The sequence below is a fragment of the Varroa destructor genome, unplaced genomic scaffold, assembly GCF_002443255.2.
Source record: "Varroa destructor unplaced genomic scaffold, Vdes_3.0 BEIS01000003.1, whole genome shotgun sequence".
NCBI classification, from domain to species: Eukaryota; Metazoa; Arthropoda; class Arachnida; order Mesostigmata; family Varroidae; genus Varroa; species Varroa destructor.
In genome coordinates, this window is record NW_019211456.1 from 37655594 (window position 1) to 37676108 (window position 20515).

The window sequence follows — 20515 nt, forward strand, 5'->3', positions numbered from 1 at the left end:
TTGACTTCTGTTAAGAACTACTTCACTAAATTTAATAGTTGAATGGTTTCAAGTCGAGAGTGAAGGTTTGTCTTTTAATAAATAGAATCATACTATCTTTTTGCCCATTTTAGGGTTAGTCATGACAATATATAATTCTATGCGAGCTCAAAATTCGAAAGTTAGTGGGTAATACAGCTTTTTCATGCCTCTTGACAAAACATGAAGTTGATTTCTCGACTGAGTGCCGCAAAAACTATTGTGAACGATAACTCTCGAGCCATCGAGAGAAAGTTCTGTCTTTCTTCAGTTGATGCAAACGCTGTATACATATAGTCAGTGTATATAAACCTTTATCCAGATTTTGTTTCGAGGACATCTCAAAGGTCTTTAACCTTATAAGTTCGTTCTGAAACTAGAATATGACAGGGTTCTTCTATCGTTCCCATGGCTGACATTGTACCAATGGTAAATGAGTGAACACCCTCAACGTGACCATAGAACATGCCAGTACAGTTGGACTGAATGCAATCTGTTTCGTGTTGTAAATCTTGTCGAACGGGACTGTTCCGCTTATAACCAATACCATCTTATATATATACATATATATATACATATATATATTTATAAAGTGGCAGGCGTTAACTGATTGTGGTGACACGCCGTCGATGCTTCAAGGTTTAAAACTTAGATTACACAAACGCATATTTTGATTTTCTTTGCTGCACGGATGGCCTTAGAAAATCAAGATCTTGTTATGGCCACACATCACGCCATGCTAAATGAATCTCAAGAGGCATTTTCAAGGTTGTATCTTTTTTTCATACATTTTCCCTTAATCCTGATCTATTTTACTAGAACGAGCATAAAATGTACATTCAAATTTTCTATTTTTTTTCCAGCTGTTCGTATAGACTTTTCTATGAGTTACCGACTTTACCCTCGTAACTGCCAAACATTGGTGGTCCCTTGGCCCGGTCAAGGGGCAGCCTGATTAGCGTAGAACAGTGCGTTCAACATACGGTCAGCCGTTCCAGCCGAACTATACTAGCCAGCTCCCGCCTTACTAGGTACAATGGCCTTGTTTCCTGAACGTTGCTATGATGCATTGGTCCATTTGGGCATTAAGCACGTGAGACCCGCCCGCCAAAATCTTCTGCTACTTATTACAGCGCGTGAGCACTGACTTGGGCTTTGATCGTATCAAAGGCAAGTAAAGCGAACTTCTAAGCCGTTGCCCCTCTAAACGGCACTTCATGTAAAAGTTGATGAATCCCAAGGCATCAACTGTTCATGCTACGTTAAACTGGCCTAGCCGGCAAATACATTAGAGTACCGGCAAATATACTAGGATTACCACGCAACTATAACTGGATGTGTCCATATAGCGTACATCAAAGATTCGAGTTAGCTCTGCTGAATGCTAATTTAGTTGAATTAGGTCGCCTAACCCCACGTAGCATGGCAACACCTAAAAGGAATACATAGATGGTATGTACAAGCTTGCAGAAGATGAATGTAGTATCTAAATATGACTCGTTTTTGCATACAAGGACTCAGCAGAAGTGATGCCCAGCTAGCATTTGTAGGAGAGTTTTATTATAACGCCATGCTAATATCCCAATGAAAAGCATAATCCCAGATTTTTTACAGATTTCTTACAAACCCTTGAAAGCGCTAAACCGACGAAAGGCCTACTTCAAAAATCCAGTGTTAACCAAAAAACGGTAACGAATCTTTAAATCATAGCGTTGACTTCATAGTAGCTTATGTAGATGAAGCCGCCCCCAATATTAAGTACATTAGTCTCTCTTACTCATCACATGATTCAATCTTTTTTACCTATTAGTCTCGATCTGTCTATAGCGCCTTTCTTATCGTTGTTGCTCACAGACAGTCATGCTCACTTCCAGCGTGTCAAAAAATGACGCGACTGGACCGTTGGTCAAACAGCCCGACTACAAAAGTTTTTTTCGTTCCGATCTTCCAAAACTGGCGGTATCTTCGACTTCTTCCGCTTCGTATTCGTATCTGGCCGCACCGTCCTTTCTTCCAGGCTGTTCAAACCAGGTTGTTGCAACGCATGCTTGGTAAGTATAAGCCAATAATGGCCTTTGTGATTCGATGCCACTATCCGCGCTACTGCTAATCCCCAGGAAGACTGTCCTACCAACACTAGTAAATAGGTGATAATGGCACCGCTATGGATAATACATTAAGGTAGTAGTAGTAGAACTGTCATTATTCGAATCTCGCGCGCACTGCAAGATATGGTAGGAAACGTCAGATCTCAGATTGCTCGATCCTAGCCAAAATGAAGAACGAGAAGAGTGCCTTAGGAGAAATGGTTCGACTGTTAACGCTAATTAGCACAGAGAAAAGGCACCTGCTGTTATACGAACTCCATTGATTAGCGAACGGCACCGATGAGATAGACGCAGCTCGGTCTGTCTCCGGCCAGTGCTAAGCGCACGATTTCTAGCAAAAGACTCTGACCGACCGACTGACTAGGTGTAGGAATAAAGGTAGCGAGAGAGTGACTCAGAAAATTTAATGGATATGAATCATTGTGCTCTTGCTATAACCACATGTGTTACGGAACAAGGACATTAGAATCAGCCACTAACACCGGCTTAAGTCGCATGGATGATATCAGCGATTGGTTTTGCTGACGAAAAATTCGACGAGCGGATATCAGTAAATAGCACTAAATACTTAAGGGGAATACTTAGATAACTAACCCGGCTAAAAGATCCGGGTACGGATATCGTCATTGACAAATGGTAGCAGTGACAGGTTATGTTTCAATTGTAAGTCAAATGAGGAGACTCTGCGCACACTGTCGGAATTCGTGTTTCAATGTTCAGAAAATGGCTGGATAGTGACGTTTCGGGTAGATACATTTCTGGGCATACAAGGGAATGTTACTACAATCGAGAAGCAGTTGGGTGTAGGACCGAGACGAAAAATACATACCTAAATAAAGTTTTGTTTGCGATGTCGACGATTCGGGATTAAGGCCTGAACGAAGCTCATAACATTACCTAATTCGCCTGACATTTGAACTTCTCAATTCTCTAGGTACTAGAACAATACATATAAACAATTGAAAATTTTGCTCTACACACTCGATGTCGTAAATGGGCGAGTTTTAATTTCCAACCGTAGTTGTCAAATCGTTTTGTAGTAGACACCCAACAGCTCTAAGGTACAGAAAGGTCGTCCAAACGATAGCTCAATAGAACGCAAACCACAGATACAACCAATGCCGTTTGACGGTTACAGGGGAACCATCATTTCACTCTGTAAGCCTTTATGTAAAAGAAGGTTAGAAGTTATTATTGAATCCGATCCGAGGTATTTGGTTGGAATTACGCGCCCCATTTGATCGGACGATACAGCTATATGTGCGAGAGTGTTAATGGACCTCCTAAAGCTGAAGTCATCGAATGGAAAGTTAGGCAGAGGCTGCCGACGACAACGATATACCTTGGACCAATGGCTTGCCAAGCAGAACTGAACGCGGTATTGACAGAGAGGGTATAGCTCGCACATCTTAAGCTGTAGATTTTGCATGACCACGCACTAAAATCCGTAACCCCGCAATAGATTTATATGTTAATAATCGATAGATATTTGCTTCATATAGCAGACTGACCGTTACATATAATAATTATCCACACGGTTCAGTTTAAACATTCAGTGGGCGAACAAACTGTAGTCTGTTTCATATTCAGCAAATAGATGGTGCGAAATACAGTAAACAAACTTCGAATACTAAATTATTCAATCTGTCCATTTACCGTTGGCGTCCAGACGCGTTCGCAATTATTTCTATTTGAAACGTTTTAAATTAAGTAGTATTTCAGGTGCGGACTAGAAATGTGTCGGTTTTCTATCATACTTTTCCATCAGAACCCGCTATCACTTTGAGTAACAGCCTAAACTTTATGTTAGAAGGCCATTTACTTCGTAGTCCATCCTTGTAGAGCCGATAAATGTAAGCCTGAAAAAAGGACAGCGAGTGGCGCTTCATACGGCATCCGTATGCGACAATCGACTGCGTAGAAGTCCGTAAACGCTTGTCGCTCTATACAGCAGGTGTCTTCCGATAGGTAGAATGCCACGCAAACCATCTTACCTTTGATCGAAAATGGCAGATAATGCTACAACGCTCTATCAAACTGTTCCGCTCGTTAGCTACCGCTCGACTGGCGACCAATGACCACGTAGATTTGCCGTGTTAAAATGGGGCAACAATGTCAACAGCAGCCAAATTGGGCCGACATCATCCACATTCGGCACAAGCGCGGTCTGGCGCTTCCATCGCGGACCATACATTACTATATGTTCAAGTATCTGTAACCGTGTGGCGTATCCCATTTGTCCATTTTCCGTTGAACTAAATCAACTGTGTGTCAAAATTATTCAAGAGTATCTTCGCATACGAAGTGTTATAGTGTTTATTCACGTGTTTTTCATTAGCACTGATTATCCACCAGTTGATACACATAAGCCGAACCCTGCTGCATGCACGCTTCCCCCAATGCCCCAGTTGCTCAATGATTTTTTTGTACGAAACAAATATCAAACCAAAAAAACTTGCGAGGACGTTACAGTGTGAAGACGCCAGCAAGTTAGAGCTGAATACATGTATATATATATATGTCCTGTCGTCAAGCGTAACTCACCATTCGTGACCTAACTTAACGCTGCGTCACCACGTCCTATATTCAGGCAGAGTTCTTAATTTGTATATTCGTCTTGCTTCTACTAATCAAATACACCAATGTTAATAATTAACAACTAGAACTCTGTCAGAATATGGTGAACCGGCAGGAGGAGGGTATCGTAAATATACCCTGAGCAGCACCGATAATTGTTGCCAACCGCTAACTGCTGACGGGCATGGTCCCAGTGACTGAGTATCATTTCAGCGATCCTCACAGACTAAGCTACTTTACCGCCATTCATGCAAGCGTATTCAAGTGGACAATTTTCTAGCAGTCAATACATATATAGAAGATCGCTGTGCGGCACCATACTACTAAATATCTTCGATAAAATAAACTTGGTGCTTTCGAGTCTTCACTATTGTAATCTCGTCATAACTTTATGCGTTTTTGGCGTTGTCTTACTTTTGCCTATGGCTACTCGCAACGGGCCGATTGATCGCCGTCATGCCTATCGGAAAATTTCAAATAGCCGTTTTTTTTTCATTTTTGTCGCTCAAGCGACTAGCTGGGCCGCTTTACTTTAGCGCGTATCGTAACGCGCGTTTTTTTACATGAAATGAGAGATATTGCATGTTTATTGTTAAATAAGCTGCTCTAGGCTGGAGAGGGCGTTCTCTAGTGCTTCTTGCAAAAGGACCTTGTGTTATGTACAAACAGAAGAGCCTTGAACTGCAACATCTGTCATAGTAGACATGGTTCTACGCGGCCACGCGTGCGTTTTGTTTTTGGCCTAATTCTTAACTCTGATAAAGACTAAACATGATGTATACGACTTCATGTTACCTAACTTCGTGTCGGTTTCATTGCAGAGATCACACACAGCGTATAGTCACGCGCGAGTACTTGCCCTATGCAAGAGAGAACACGCTTACTAGTAAACATTAAATGGAATATGGGAGAAGCCAAGTTAATTTAGGCAGTCCCTATTTGGATGTGTTTCGACCGGCAGAGAGCCCTCTGCCGTTCGACTCAAAGCTTTTTACTATTTAATGAAATACTACTACCATATATAGGTAACATTATTGCTCTAGTCAACGAAATGCACTACGAACGCGTTCAAGTCCCTACGTTACACGATGTATGCAAATCTGCTAGGATGTTACACATCTGCCCGTAAAAGCCTCATTGTCCTATTTCGCCGTTTCAAATCCTTTCTCAGGCTTCGAAGGACATGTTTGTAGACCGGTTCCTGTTATAACAGTTTGTTTTAACATTTAGACAGCAGTCAATGTATAGGTACCTAAGCGAGATTTGTCTACGCCGGGGACTATATGTATAAATAAATAGAATGTAACATAAACTATCATTTCTGCTCTGACTGTAGTGATCGTTTAATAGAGTTACCGGCCTTTCAGCATAGGCTGTCAGTACACTAACTGCGTAAAAATCATTCTATATATATAATTAAAATGCCTTACATGATATGTATAGCGCTACCTTTTTGTTTCAAAATTACTGTTAGAGTCCATAGACTACTGGACACAGTGGGTTATTAAACCACAGACTTCGGAAAATGTTTTTAATTTAACTGGTTTTTTTGGTCAATTGCAACTTGAATTTTTCCACTACTGCCAGGTATGTAAGTTCCTGTGATAATTAATGGGTAACGTATTTGTTTGCTAATCTTAGGCAGAAAAAATGTGTGATCTAGGTTCGAATCCACAGGGCGTTCCAACAGACACGGTCTGTTGCGTGCTGGGAACCAGCTGTCTTATGGGATGCCTAAACGGTGATACCGGACGTTAAACTTAAAACACAGAGGTATAGGGGATACGCAGGGTACATCTTCATCCAAGCTTGTCTAAGTTTTTCATTACGGTAATACTATGCAGTTGCTACATTTGGTTAGAATTAAAGTTTGCCATCTGCTCCAGGATCCTGTCAAATGCATGCTAAAACAAATTCTTACACTAAATTGAAAAAAATTGGCACCAGCCACTATACTGGCAAAAAAATGACGATACTGTGAATGGTCGAATGAATTCTTAGATTGAAACACCCCATCACACTATAACTTCTGGTAACTTACATGGTGTCCCGACGTATCATGTAGATCTACGCTCAGCTTCTCATTGCAATTATGTCGATCAATTGTGCTATTTGATTTACTTTACTGTTCCATACAAACTTCCCTGAAAGCTCAGTATCTTCCGACTTCATGTTTTCGGAAGTACCATTCATCTCATTAGCAGAAACATTATTTATTTTTCCATTCACAACTTTTCATATTCAACGAACATTTGATTGGCGCAATGTTTCGCTATAACTTCCCAGTACGCTTCCTTGACTGATGAAGCTCGTAAGTGTCCCTGGTTTATAGAAAAGTTGTCTATGAATATCTCCATTAATTTCAAGTATATATTTTAGGTAGGTGGATCTCCCTCGAATATTCAGCAATATCGTCGTGTGTATCCGCTGCATTTTTCCACTTGCAATAGCATGTTAACTAGTCTTTCTTCAAAGATTAATCGTAAGCCATCTATTATTTACGAATAACTACATTTTGTATATTTGTTTTGGTTTCCAACCATAAAATTACTTTTTAAGCTATAATGTCAATCAAGATCAACAAAGGTCACGAACATTTTGGCACACAGATATTACGTTAAATCGTCTGATTGTTATCTGTTTTGTCGTCGTCGTCGTCGTCGCCGTCGTCGTCTTATTCGAGCCGAAAACTCCTAGACTTATGACTGAGATTGTTAAAATTGTTGTAAACGCTTACACGCATTTGTAGCAATAGGCGTGACGCGGTTACCTCGCCATTTTGTTGGATAGAGTTTCGCATTCAGACATCACGTAAATACGATGACTGCTACGAACAAATATGAAAGAAAATAGGTTTAGTAAGTCTTGTCTGAGCGCACTTAGAAAAATAGACCGAAATTGGCTATCAATTCAACGTATTTCTTGTTATATTGGTGTGGCCCAGCAGAATAATCGCTTTCGGCAAGACGCAACGTCAACGCCGAATACGAGCTGAACAAGATTTCCCACGACCATTTCCCCAATACGCGAACTATTCCCTTCCTTGTTTCTTCTTGCCTTTGCCCAGTCGTACTGCGTAAGACCATCGCCGGCACTATTCGTATATAGTGCCAATTTGGATTGCCTAGCTTACCAACGTCTATAATTCTTGTTGCCATAAACAATTATGGCGTATTCATTATTACTAATAGATGGTAGTTTCAGCGTCGAATAGATTTGAACAAACTGAGCTAAATCGAAGCATGGACAACAAACTAAATGGTCTGCTGTTCATGCTTTGATTGGTGTAGCGGGCCACTTGTTCGGCGCCGGCAGCGGGAGAACTTGACGCCAGTGGAACGCTGACAATGCGCGAACGAGCGTAATCGTTTCCTTCTGAACGTATCTCTATGACATTGCCAACGTTACCGTAACGGCTGGCCACGTGGCGCCTGCGCGAACAAAGCACCATATTGCCTCCGCTGGCTACTTCGCTGTTAGCGGCGATGGCAACGCCAACAGTCGGCGTAGAGGCTCACGCTCACACTTAGATATTCACAAAGACTTACGCCGGCAGCACAAGTATCTGTAGCAACGTGAAGGAACGCAACGCGCATAGGCAGTGGTCCGTGGGTAAGAGCAAAATCCAAGAAAACGTGCAATGGCACAAGAAAGTGAAAAAAATTGCTCGAGTAACACTTCTCTGGCCACGGATTTTTCGGCTAAGATGGCTGCCAATGCTGTGCGTTGTGATAATCATGCTATCGGCGACAGGCAACACGGGGACGAATGGCTGCGACAACGCCGTCAGCACTAATTAATAGTTTCATTAGCGCTAGAAATAGCTTCAGCTCACGCTGTTGTCACTTGCGCCGCTCGAACTAGTACCGTACGAACAGGCGCTCACTGACGTCCACGCACGAAAAGATGTCGGTATAGTGACTGTGTATTGTTGTGCGCGGGTGTTTATGCGAGGGAGCATATGATGTTAGCCGTTATCATATCTGCTCATTCTGCCTCTGCTAATAGCGTTCGTCTACTATTGTCTGCGCCGTTGGCGGCACGATACGGGCGCGAGCGCCATGAATACAACGGCTACGAATGCTACGGTGCCAGCAGCAGCATAAACCACAACAATTTTAGCCGCCTGTTCAGTAGCAATTGAGTTTATTAATAGTCGTATAGCTCCTGCAGCCATTATCTAACTGTCTGGCCGACCACTGGCAAGTGGTTTGCCGTTGCAGGTTGTATTCGAGATTCGGTTGTAGTCAGCGGTACTGGTTGGTGCTGCAGCGGTGGTGAAGGAAGCGCCACCAGAGGATCGACCCCCATACAGATCGTAGCGTCACTGATTTGGCTTCGTGGCGCTAGTATCGCTGCTTCTGAGACTTTTGGCGCCGATGCTTCAATCGGTCATGATACCAGGTTGGGCTTTCGTGTAGCTCTAGCTGGCGACGCCACATGGTTGAAGAACTTCCTAGCTTGCTGAAAGGAAAAGCCGGACGCTGGAAGACTAACTGACAACCACTGCCGCCTCCCTCTATATCTTGTGTATTCCTCGGTATCTTTCTCCACGCGCGCGAAGAGTCCTGACTTGGGGCAGTAAAGGTATCGAGTGCCGAAACAGCACGTTGCATCGTACAAAGGCAACCGGAGACGAAGAAGAATCGCGGTCGTAACGTCAACTGCTATTGGCGATAATCGCTACAACTCACCAGTGCTACCGGTTTGAGATAGAATACGTTGCAAACAAACCGATGGACATGTCGTGCTTTAACGCCGACATTTGTCACCCGTTTCCAACTGTTGCCGCGGCCCCCACCGCCGTTGCTATAGTGATAAAACTGTATGCGCGTTTTGAGCTTGGGGACTCTTTACTCAGGGAGATGGCGATGACGGCGATGCAGAATTTACCCACGGTGACAACGATTTTGATGTCAGAAATCACGACGATAATTTGCGCTTAATAAAATAAATTATTAAACAGAACCTTGGAACATATATTATGGTAATTTACGATCAAATTGTACAGTAAGTCGCGGGTAGAGAGAATAGGTAACGCGAGTCAGTCAATACGCCCGTCATTGGCCGCAAGGTAGTCGCTTGCTTAAGTGCATAACAATATCGCAATAATACCGGTGACGTAAGTGTATTAATAATTAAGCCAGATACATGGAAACTTACCAATAAAGAAACGGAATGCATTAGAGTTAATTCAGTTAACGATGTCCACTCCTATTGCAACGGTATCACTGCTTAGTTCCCTCCCCTAGTAACCATACCGCAATGGTACATTTGATGACGCACTGCTGAACCATACGGTACGTTAGAGGGCCATTGATGTGAACTCTTTTGAAGCTGATGTATACATGTGTCATGCGTGATAATTATTTCACCAGATCTAGTCTTATCTTACCGTAACCGCCAGCGGCGTTAAGTGGGGTAAAGTATCGTTCCTGCTCAACCCCAGACAGGATCGACACTTTTTAACTGTTTACGCAAGACATCATCATTTCATTTACACAACTCAATAACAATGATAACTACAGAAACAGGCCGTTGTAGCGAAGAATACAGAGGTACGGAAACAACGCTAAAGGAGCAGATAGCCTGTAATAGATGGCTGCCAGTAAACCGCTTGAGTTCTTCGTACTTCTTAACGTTCTGCTTTCCGTTTACTGTGTAAGACAAAACGCTAATGAAACAAATCGAAGTAATAGGATCGCCCTGTTTTACCTTTGTCGTCCAAATTGCAATAACCTTACTTAGAATTGATCCTTTGCGAAAGCCTTTTGTTCCTATGGATGGGCCTGACAGTGCTGCCGTTTGTGCCGCTATTATCATCACTATTCCACACAATGGGGATACAATTATAATGTAAGAATTATAATAACAATTATAATTGAATAATCCGATCGTATCGAGCAGACTTCTACGGAGTGTCAGTAACATAACAGTTATAAGAAGAAGTTATACGAAGGATTATACACGAGGGTTCTAAATCTCATGGATCACGGTAGCATACGGTAGCGCCGAGTGAATTATCTGTATTCGTAAACACGAAAAATTCGCGTACGTTTTGCGTCTATGGGAGTATATGACCATGCCTTTTGAATTACATGGGCTCACGTCGACGTATGTACTTCAAAATGAGATATGAGTCTAACCACTGTTCAACTGATGATGGCAATAATGTGGATGACTTTTACGCTAATTCTAAAAACAAAATTTACATAAGTTCAATAAGTAAACGTACTAATATTTCGAATAAAGCATAAAATTACTTCGGTATACACAAGACTTAAGTTAACTCAACTGCTCACTGTGTTCGCATGCCTCGCTCAAAGCCGCATCTCTTTACCTCGTCGACGTACTACCATATGTAGCATGTTTTAATTCCTGCCACGGTAGAGCTAGACAAATTTTAGCAGAAACTCAAAATATCAGAGATTATGTATATCGTACTAGTGTGTGAGATTTTGTCGTTCCTCTGTGTCACAGCAAACTTGTTGTTCTTCAACCCCCATCAACTGTTAGCGCCCCAAGGTGACTGACCGCTCGCCAGGAGAGTCAACAGGCAACATTAGCGGGCAGCCAGAAAACGTGCGACGATAGCATCGATATCGGCACCGACCAAAAGAAAAGTGAGTCATTACCGTCCGGCTTCACATCGTAGCTGATAACTGCTGGAGAACCACTGCGTAAACATTTGCCGGGGCAGTACATTGTCATATTACACAATGCTCTTGAGTATTCTGCTAGCGACTAGCTGTTGGTATTGTAGCTGGAAGCAAGCAAATTCCACGACCAGGCGCTGCTACAGCAACGGCGGTATTCAAACGACGGTGGAGCGAACGTCCCCCACCATCATTGTAAAGCAGCGAGGCGTTTCATGACCGGGCCGCTACGGTGGGGAGTATGGAGGAGGCGACCGCGTCAGAGCAAGATGGCAGCAGACGTTCGCGCACCCGCGCGGATGCTGTCAGCATATGTGGCCCGGAGTAGCAACACGATGGCGAGAACTAGATGGCAACGTGGTGTACTGCCTGTGGACGCTGTGGCTGGTTCCACTTTGACGGCGATCACAACAATAGCGGTATACGTATGTAATGTGTAGATATATGCTATCTGACAAAAGCATATGGGGAGAGAGGCAATAGCAATCGATGTTGCTTTTGGAGTCCATTGCCATGGAAGGTTGTTCTCTATATGAGCTAGTGTCTTTTTCTCACTGCTTTCGGTACGATTCCATATCTACTCACTTGTTCTTCGTTGCTCGCCGCTGGCGGTTATAGAATTACTGAAACTATTAAAACTAGCATCAACTGTGCCGTTTATAACAAACGAGCTAGAGCTTCCGAAACGCATATGTACGTACCATTAGCGTGTGACTATTTGTATATGTGTATTGTTACTTTTGCTGTCTTTCTGACGCCGACGTTAAAGATGACTTTGATTTGTATAGCATAGCGTAGATAAACATGATAAGTTGGCGTGTTGGTATAACGAAGTCTCGTGTTGTGTAGGTGTAGACTCGTCTGTCTCCAAGGCCGTCGCCGCGTGCACTTCACTGAGCTGAATTCAGGTAAACTCGATGCAACCCAGTAGGCAACTTGCTCCCACCGCCTTTAATAAGTTAACTTCAAAACAGACGAGCAAACAACAACGGAACAAGAGAAAAAAGAGAGACCTTGCGAAATCCTTGCCGTCGAAGTCGTTTTTTTTGCACACGGCATAAGTCAACACAGGTGGTACTCATTATACAAACAACAGCCACAGACGACAGTGTTGGCAAAAACGGCGATCCCTGCAGCAGTAGCACGTGTGCCGGTGCCGCTGCCGCTGCCGTGGTCAAATCCGAGAACCGACGACCAATGAATGGTCTATGCAGGGGGCTGTAGCCCACGGAGAGCAAACGTATCCACTGCCGCCGGCACCGAAGCTTCGACTTGGAACAAGGGCAAGGGCGATCGTCCCATGTACGAGCAGCACCAAACCTGCGCTGCGTTGATACTGACGATGACAGCAAAATCGACAGTGAGTTTAAGAGGGGCTGCTGTCCGCCTAAACTGGTGCCGCTACTCATACTCTTGCTGCGGCTGCGTCCGCCTATCGACCCTTCATTGTCGCCACTGTCGAAGTTCCCGTTGTCAACTCCGTCATCGCCGGTGGAGATTCGGATCAAACTCAGTCCACGATTACGGCGTTCGTGAGAAGTATCGGCTGTTTCTGCTGTTGTCATTGCCGTTGATGCTAGGACTTGCGAGTGAGGCTCCTCCTAAGGAACGGCGGTTGGTGAAGCTGGAGCAAACGCATAGTGAACGAGATACTGACAAGATGCCGACCGAGAAAAATGTTGATGATAACTAAGCGCGCAGGATTTTGGCCTGGCACACGCGTCCATAAGTGGGAACATCTGGGCAAACACGCTCAGCATGACCACTAACGTCTTTTGTCCTTTGTTAAGTTCTAAGAAATCTCAAAACGGTCCGAATTGCTTTAATCAGGCATTCGAAAGATTTATAACATATACACATTCCCTGTTTATAATACGTAGTACTGTGATCGTCAATATAGAAATTGGTGGTCAGCAGAACCTGAACGTCTATCTGTTATGCAATAGACATGTGAGAAGCCACAATGGGCGCGTAACGCACTGAAAACGCGTACTGCTTCAGACAATTTCGCTTAAGTGAGGTAATTAATTTCTGATAATGTAATGGCATCGTTTGGTACTGCTGCACTAGTACTGGAACAATGGGCAGAAATGCGGTCAGTTCACAGGAACTTATTTCATGTGTATGAGGCTAACTATGGTGGCTAGCTATGGTGAGATCGTTGACCTCATCAATCTTCTGATGATAAGCAAGTCATCCTACAGAACACCACACTCAGTCTATGAGAGTGAGAAATGTTCATTTTAAGTATTTGTTACCAATACCGAAAAAGGTAGTCGTAGTACGTTCGTCCTTCGAGTAATTTAGTGCTGCTTGAATTGTAATATTGTTGCGTACTCGTGGTTACGATAAACAGGTTCATCCTTATTGAACAGTTTGTCGAGAAAAAATCCTGTAAGTGTTATAATTGATGATGGATGTGTCTGTACTGAACATTGTCAAATATACACATACATACATACTATAAAGTATGTTCAACTGAAACAAGAGATAAGCAAGATAGTGGCTGAAGTTGGTTTCTGCATATCGCCCTCGTATCTAGCCAGCCAAAACTGCATATATTAGAAACAGTTCACGTCCTTGAAATTCACACATGCTATATATATATATGTGTGTGTATATGTATATATATATATACATATATATGTATATGTATATATATATATACACATATATGTGTATATATATATATATATACAGCATGTATAGAGTGCTGCGTTCGAACTGGGGAAAACCGTGGCGGGCAGATCGTCGTAACGTGCATGCGTTCATCCGTTGCTCCTGATACCAAACGAAAACAAGTTTTCTTTTTTAGAACAGAACAATAAATTTATCGTGGCGAACAATTGTACATTGCTCTCAAAATGTGAGCAAAGATAATTTTTTATTCAACCCTTCCGTGTCAATATTAAAGGCTTGGTCGACTACGATATACATTCCAGCCAGTTTCCAGGCTTTCCGAAAAATCCGAGGAGGATATTTATGAAAGAGGCTAGAAAATCCCAGCAGAGTTTGAATTTAACGGGTCCAACAAAATAGCTCAAAGGGTATTTTTATACACCTTTTTCTGTTTACTTTTTTTATTTTTATTTACCTTTTGTTATACACCTAGGTGTTTAATGTAGAAATCGACGTCGTTTTGAGAAAGAAGAATATTAGTCGCCAGTTGGGTCGTACAGCGCTAAACTTTAACACTTATTTCTTTCAATTTTTTTGCGCCTTTTGGATGTTTCGAGTTCTTGCATTTGTTTGGACTTTTGGTCCGGTATCAACCCAAAATATTCAGTTGGAATTGTTTTGTATGTAGGCTATTTGAGCAACACCTCAAGTAGTTTACATCCGTCGATGTCGCTTCCCTGCCCCCCCCCCCCCTAAAAACGTATTTGCAGGTTAAAAAAGGAATACTTTGTAATAGACTGGTTCGCAGTTGCGAGATGCAACCGTAAAAACAAAGCATAAGAAAATTCTCAATTTAGATACGCCAGATATATATACATACCAATTGCTGATTTCTGCTCACCTTCTAACGCTAGTTGCCCCATTAATGCACCATGGACATCGATGGCGAACATCGTATGTAGTGCAGCAACAGGCGACACGTGTTATATTCGGCACGCTAATGCTTTGTCTGCAGTTCCTTGTCACATGGCTCCTTTCGGTTTCGGTTCGACCCAATTTCGGCGCAGTTCGAACTGGGTCAGTGGTGCTAATTAAGTGGGCTTTAATTAACACCATCATCAACATTAACGACAGCTCAAAATTGCCTCATTGTCAAATACCTGAATGATGGAGTAGCGTGTTTTGTTGTACAACCTTGAGTATCTGCTTAAAACAACAGCCTGGTTGACAGCAACGTCTGTATAACTGAGCACCTGCTGACGCGACCGGGCCGTTTTAGCGAGACAGCACCCAAACATTAACAGCTCTATTTGTCCTTCTCCCACTCGCATTTCTTCCTAGCTTTCTTTCTTTTTTTGTTATAATTTCCCTCTCAGACATCGAAACCGATGAGTGTTCCATTGATGACTTCCACTTCACCGTTGATATGTGGCGACAGTTGCTAAACAGGCATTTGTACCACGCGCAACACTAGGTGCTCAAAAAGCTAAGCGCATTTTATAGAGGGTCAGTGCATTTAAAAAAATCCTCTTGATGACTCAGTTGACAGTAGGAATTTACTAGTGGTAGCGTTACTTCCAGCAAGGGCCATGTCGATGGTGGTTCTGTAGCGCGCTAATCGCTTGAGCAGAAAATGATCGAGTATACGTGCCTCAAACGAGCTGTGAAGGCCGCGTCAGGTATCGCGCACGAGGCCTCTTCGAACAGACTGAAGGAAATCAAGACACAGAGGACTAGAGAACAAAACCTAAATGCTTGACGGATAGCTAAATGCAGGCCGGTTCGATAGCGGTCGATTTGCATTACTGGGTAGCGCTGTGCAGAGTTTCGTAGATTGTCAATCAATCCTTCAGAATCCGAGCTTCACTCCCCCTCTACATCGACAACTTAACATGTATTTTTACATATACTTACTTGGGTAGTCTGTCGATATATATATATACATATATATATTCCCATTTTTTTCTCCCCAGCACACGACGCTCATCATCACATCTTGGTTCATGTGTCTATACTTTGTGTCAAATGTGTCTCGCTTCAATGATGACGAATTCTGCCTGGCTATTTGGTAATTCCTTCAAATTTTACTGAATGCTGCTACTGTTATTAGGACGCACCGATTCCTAACCCAGCTCCATGACAGAGTGTACAGCACTGTTACACCAGCTCGCCAAATTTCTTCGAAATGACGTAAACGTCGAACGTGGACAGCTATGCCTGATTTTTAGACCATTCTTTTACCTCAACAGCGTTTCTTCTGACATAAAGCCCTTTATTATCTACTGATATCACCGCTGACGCCTAGGCGGAACCTCGCGCGAGTTTCAAAGGCAAGCTTAGTTGCGTGCGTATCGCTTTGGTGTTATCGTTTTGTATAGATGGACATACTAGATCTATCAGCAGTAAATATGGGGGCGCTTATACGTCGCTGGGTAACCCCAGCTTTGTTGTTCGATCTTGCTAAACCGAGCAATAACGCTGGACTCAAAAAGAGTTTATAAATATGCCAGATATTTTCTAACGTTTATCGTTCAAAAATATTAGACGTCAGTTGACCCTATTAAGAACGACACTAGCAGTAATTGACTTCGCTGTATCGTATGCAGCAATGAGTACTGCATAGCACTTCGAATGGTTTCGAAGGGCGTGTGATTCGGATCTCGCTAATCCCTTTGCCCTCTTCCCCTATTTGACTGACGCAAAAAAGGCCGACACGACTGAAACCATACATTTGTTAATTATTATTACAAAAAAAAACTGGCAAACTATTCACGTAAGATAACAGTGATATTGCCGTAACATTGCATACATACACACGAAAAAAAAAACACATTATTTTCAATTCCTGTGCCTACTTTTCGGAAGACAGTGATGAGGCAATGTTTACTATAGATCATTAGTTAGTAATCAATTTCACAACGATCTAAATCCTTGAATGCAGCCGAGATCACTACTGATTCGATGAGGACAGAACTGTTAAGCAGTACTATCGAAAATTAGCTGCCTAATCTCGATATACAAATTCTGTTTATTTGTCGCGTTGTGTTTACAACTACGCGGTGCGTGTGAAGGCTTTCATTATTCATCTATCAACATTGTTGACCTGTATTTATTTTCCCAGAGAGTTCATGTAACAATATCTGTCTGCATTGATCAATAGGATCACGGTGAATCGCTCAGGCCACGCTTGCTGATCACGATCGATCCAATATCCATCACGTATGAGTTGGCCGGGATCGATAGACAAGTAACAGTATTAATACCTATAGAAAAGTCGATGAAACTCTTCTATCGAACTGATTTGCGCATCTGTGTAGTCGGTGTAGAGTGGGAAATATTGTGGGTTTAGCATCGTTACAGCATCCATACTTCACTCCCGGTTCCATCTGTCCGTTGTCTCTAATGGGACTTTCGACGCCCAGCCACCGGTGATCAGAGGGCGTGACCGGCTGTTTTCATACCCGTGATAATATGAAGGCAAGATCCAGCTATGGTGAGGAATGAGAGATGTGACAACCTCGTTCAGATAAACTCAGAACTTAATTGGCTGGCTGACTGCTGCATGGAGCATTGCAGCAGTAGTAAGTGCCACAGCTTTATGTTTCCTTTTAGACTTGTTACAATGACAATAACTTGTTTAGATTAGAACTCAAACTCCTGCGTGCAGACCATGTACATCGTCACTCAGTGTCCATGCACTGCAGTAGCCTGTTTGTCGTTGGGGAACATTAGCAACAACTTGTTGCCTAGCACGAACCCCTAGCTCCACCGATTTCGGACATAAGCAGGCACTTGTTGCTGTTATTATTATTGTTATTACTATTGTCACTGGCTACGCATCGACGGGTTCGTTCATCTCATCGTAATAGAACGCGAATGTTTCACAAGCATCATCAGCATAAGTATGATGAACACCTAGAAGCAAGTACTTTTGCGACGGTAACGATAGTTACCGCGGCAATAACTGAGGCGTCGAGGACCACCAACGGTTTCGCCAAGTGCTGACATAATCGTCGGCTGTAACCTGCGAGCTACGACTAGTAATTGTTCTTCAAATGAATCAAGTCGATGCAAAACGAAATTTACCTCGTTACGATGACCGCTACCAGCAACGTCTGCCTCAAAGTAAATGAATTCCGGCCAGAGTTCGATTTGGACTGGGCATATTAGAATCTGTTTAGTCAACGGATTTCAAGTTCTGGAGGACGACGGAAATCTGAGTTATAAATGTACGAATTTATTTATTTATTTTTAATTTTTTTCAGTGAGTTTGATCGGGCACGGCCCTTATAAGCTTATTGTTGGACAGGTAGGATTTGTATGTTCCCCTTTACTGATTTGTCCTAAAAGAGAGTAAATCAGTCAAGCCTGGTTTACACTAGAAGTGCTTATTTCCTTTGTCGATGTTCGGCAACTAGAAGTATATTTTGGTAGTAGAAGTTACTGGCGAGGATCATATAGAAAGTATGATTTAACTGAAGTCTAACTTAACCTAACCTCTCAGTTGTAAGCCAAATCATAGTTTCTTCGTGGGATCAACATGGAATAGACATGACAAGTGAAGTACTTATATCACAGTGCGACAGGGTTCGGGACATAGTGACGAGAATATGTCGTCCAATAAAATACAGGTCAGCAGTAATATTGCTGCAGTGACTTAACTATGCTCCCTTCTATCAACTCAATGCAATTGTTACGTTTCTATTAAGGCAACAATGAATAAAGTGGCGATAGCTTAATTAGGTTCCACTAATTGGATAGCACGATTAAGAGGGGTACTATATTCTGCTTCTGACTACCTTCCGTAACAATATCACTCTAACGAAATCCATCCAGTACTGGAATCTAGTAATTAATGGCAATCTAATTTGCCAGTTGCTGAGAGATATCTATGACCCATATGTTAGGCGTCGGTTTACAAAAAAATACAACGAAGCATGAAGTAGAAACATACGAATATAAACAAATTGCTGGAAGAGAGAACTTCTGCGATGTCGCTTCCATAAGCCTGGCTGACCAGCTTACAGCCTGGCTTAGAAGGTCTCCGCACAATTAGTAATTACAGAAGCTGATAGACGATATCCGTGTTGATTTCGCGGTACAGCGCTTCTCCAAATATGTCGAGAAATATTCCTCTAACCTAGTTCATGTCGATATATTCAACAGGACCAGATGCGATTAACCTTGTATCCTCTAAACAAGCTCTTTTGATCCACTATGATCTTTCAAAACGTACTAAGCGAATGATTGGCTAAAAGATGTCATTTTCGTGCATTAAAATATCGGCGTGCTAGCGGATGTCTCAAAAATAGATGTGTAGTTTCAGCTAGGGAAGAACAGTCAGGCACCCAGCTCCATCGCGGGAGAAAGGAGACGGGAATGAGTGGGGTGCGTCGTGACAATCTTGAGACAGCTCGCCCGCTAGTTCCGCTTCGTCTTTCTTTTTTTTTTTTTGTTATTGCAGTCGTCGTTGTCGTTGTTGTTGTCGCGGTGGTTACGGCAGCTCCCGTCAATGCTGTCGCCATGAGTCAGAACAAATCGTTCAGCTGTCAACAACGTGAACACCTATCACTACCACTAACAACAGCAATGCAGCAGTACGTGATACTGGAGTTTCATTTTAACTAGCCGGGGCGGGCTCGAACGGCTGGACCAGTTGTATCTTTGCGGTAAGTATAGTAAATCAGCTATATTTCTATAGCCAGATACGTTCACACACAGGCACATATATGTATAGAGTAAAAAAACAACAATAAAAACAACGACAACAATTTGCATCTCGAGAACAATGACGGTAACATCAACGAGGATAGCACAGCAGTGACAACCCGATCGTATCCTGGAGTCGACTCTCGACATCTCAAGCCAGTAACAGATAGGCCGGCAGCTCCATACAGCGATACTTGCTACCCACAATGGTGTTACATCTCATAATACATCCCGATCTCAATGGCATCTTTTCTGTTTTCCTTTGTTGAAGTAACGGAACAGACAAAATGGAGCAAGAACGTCCACCAGTAGCGGAACGGGCAGGAACGCCCACGAATTCGTGAATATAAAACGTTGCCGAATGTGTATCGGTTAGCAAGAGAAGCTTTCGGGAAAATATTTTCCCGAAATTGCACGTATACACACACACACACACATACACAGAAGGGCAGACCGTTACCCTGATGACGCATATACGCCTATTCATTTGTGTATCTCTTTGTGGGATTTGCAATTTTTTCCACCTGGACTTTCGAAACGTTTCCTATGGCTGGCACTATATGCTTGTTACACCTTGTAGGCCGAATCCGTCGGCGCAAGCATACGTTCACGAGGCAAGAGATACAAAAAAAAAAACAAAAACAGAGATTACTTGGAAAATTATGGCGTCGATAGGCGGATTAACAATTCTAACAATAATTAGATGATTGTTGAATCGATTTCGTTACTCCTATCACTGACCGGTGCATTTCAAGAAGTCGACAAATAAAGAACAAAAGGAAAACAAGGCACATCGCCCATTGCTCCTACGGCTATATAAACATCTTG

At 42.7% G+C, this 20515-nt stretch overlaps 1 protein-coding gene across 3 annotated transcripts in view; it reads right to left on the reverse strand.

Annotated features, from left to right (window-relative positions):
• The window catches only part of Cep97 (centrosomal protein 97kDa), a 161117-nt gene that overhangs the window by 60748 nt on the left and 79854 nt on the right, over positions 1-20515 (reverse strand). The gene's annotated exons all lie outside the window — the stretch shown is intronic.